The 2,500-nt window shown below is 39.3% G+C and overlaps 1 protein-coding gene across 2 annotated transcripts in view; it reads left to right on the top strand.

The window, feature by feature from the left end:
- Positions 1-2,500, top strand: part of LOC136834816 (frequenin-1) — a 391,333-nt gene that overhangs the window by 99,403 nt on the left and 289,430 nt on the right. The window lies entirely within an intron of this gene.

The following is a 2,500-nucleotide window of genomic DNA, read 5'->3' as shown; positions in this document are numbered from 1 at the left end:
CGTGCCTTCGGCCCCTAGCTGCAACCCCTTTTGTTCCTTTTACTGTTTCTCCTTTCATATTCTCTTTCTTCCATTTTACTTTCAACCTCTCCTAAGAATTGATTCGTAGTGCAACTGCTTTGAGGTTTTCCTCCTGTTACACCTTTCAAGCCTTTTTACTGTCAATTTCAGTTTCAGCGCTGAAATAACCCTCCTAGCTGAACAGTAGAAGCACCAATACGCAGTAAATGTTTTAGCCTCGCTGTCGAACTTCTCCAAAGTTCCAGAGGTCCTTTCTTCCTCTCACCGTTGGACTGCGGAACAGCCTCCCTTCAGAGGAAGTCGTCCAGTTGGAACTTCAGAAGTTCAAGCGAAGATGCAATGCATTGCTACCCTAATGTTATTCTTCCTGCATTTTGATACATTTTTGTCTGTCTGTTTATGAATTAATTTTTGTCTTTTTTAATAAGGAGTATCTGTTCTTTCTGTATTTCCTTTTACTTCCTCTTACTTCTTTCTAATGAACACCTTAATATTCTTTGGAAGCTTGAACTTTAAGTCAATGGCCCCTTTGGTGGGCTTGTTCCATATGAATGGGTTTCATCTACTGAATAATAATAATAATAATAATAATAATAATAATAATAATAATAATAATAATAATAATAATAGTAGCTTGAATTTCAAGTCAATGGCCCCTTTGCTAGGCTTGTTCCATATGAATGGGTTTCATCTACTGAATAATAATAATAATAATAATAATAATAATAATAATAATAATAATAATAATAATAATAGTAGTAGTAGTAGTAGTAGTAGTAGTAGTAGTAGTAGTAGTAGTAGTAGTAGTAGCAGCAGCAAATTGTGGTGCTTTAAACTTGATACTAGAAAATACACACTATTTGCAACAGCAGAAGCAGCCTGCAGTTGCAAACCCGACACAGGTAACCGAACTGAATGAAAACTTTATATTTATTTTTACGCATATCAGCCAAGTACGAGGGTAGTGTCGTCAGTGCACCTCATGCGGAGTACTGTAAGCATTACTTAAGGTTCTTTGCAGGGTGCCTTCGGCCCCTAGCTGCAACCCCTTTCGTTCCCTTTACTGTACCTCCGTTCATATTCTCTTTCTTCCATCTTACTTTCCACCCTCTTCTAACAAACATCTTTACCCTCAAATTCCGTTTCGGTGCTGAATGACCTCATAAGTCCCAGCGCTCGGCCTTTGGCGTAAATACTATATTCTGTTCTATTCATTTCAGCTCCACCTGAAAAAATGGTTTGTTTCGCATGTTGTTAAATATTCAAGACACACGATTCATGAACAATTTAGTGTTTGTGTGATTGTGTGTATGTGCGTATGTGTTCCCTCTTTGTATCCGATAACCGGCTACAGTAGAACAGTGTGCTAGGAATGATAATCAAGGCTGTACTGCACATTACCTCTGAAAAAAAGAAATACATTTAACAGTAGGTGCAGAAATAACGAAATTAAAGTGGCCGTTACCCGCTGCATTACATGTGAAATGTCCGAATGTTTTTGCCTGCTATTTTTTTTGGTTTTTTGTCCTGGGCGTGTCGCTACCGTGAATTATGAAGCATTTGGTTCCACTGCTTTTCTTAATATCTCTCTCTCTCTCTCTCTCTCTCTCTCTCTCTCTCTCTCTCTCTCTCTCTCTCTCTCTCTCTCTCTCTCTCTCTCTCTCTCTCTCTCTCTCTCTCAGAAAAGTTGTTGTTTCTTTTAGGTAACCTCGTTAAAAATTTAATGAAATGGAGTTGAATATAGGATTTAGGCCAGAGGCCAAGCACTGGGACCTATGAGGTCATTCAGCGCTGAAACGGAAATTGACAGTAAAAAGGTCTGAAAGGTGTAACAGGAGGAAAACCTCAAAGCAGTTGCACTATGAATCAATTGTTAGGAGAGGGTGGAAAATAAGATGGAGGAAAGAGAATATGAAAGGAGGTACAGTAAAAGGATTGAAAGGATTTGCAGCTAGGGGCCGAAGGCACGCTACAAAGAACCTTCAGTAATGCCTACAGTGCACCCGTGAGGCACACTGACGGCAGTACCCCCCCTACGGATATTAATATTTAAAGAAACGTTTGAACAAAATCTTTATGTACGTTTGTGCCTGTGTGAGTGTGTTTGTATGTGTTTGTGTGTGCAAGGCCTTTACCAGAATATCGAGAGAGGATCTCTCTCTCTCTCTCTCTCTCTCTCTCTCTCTCTCTCTCTCTCTCTCTCTCTCTCTCTCCGATTTTAAGACTTGTGGAAGTCCTTACATCTTCCATAACCCGTCATAAGCTATTCGAACCCAATAACTTGCACGTGAATTTTTTTTTTCTCTATTTATTCCCTTCTTTCCCTCTTTCTAATGAATTATTTCTCTCTCTCTCTCTCTCTCTCTCTCTCTCTCTCTCTCTCTCTCTCTCTCTCTCTCTCTCACTTGTAATGCACATTTAATACTGCAATGTTAAGCCTATCAAATACAGTTATCAACACCGATACAACAGATGCGGT

This window comes from Macrobrachium rosenbergii, chromosome 54 (assembly GCF_040412425.1).
Source record: "Macrobrachium rosenbergii isolate ZJJX-2024 chromosome 54, ASM4041242v1, whole genome shotgun sequence".
Taxonomy (NCBI): Eukaryota; Metazoa; Arthropoda; class Malacostraca; order Decapoda; family Palaemonidae; genus Macrobrachium; species Macrobrachium rosenbergii.
This window is presented reverse-complemented; position numbering and strand designations above follow the sequence as displayed.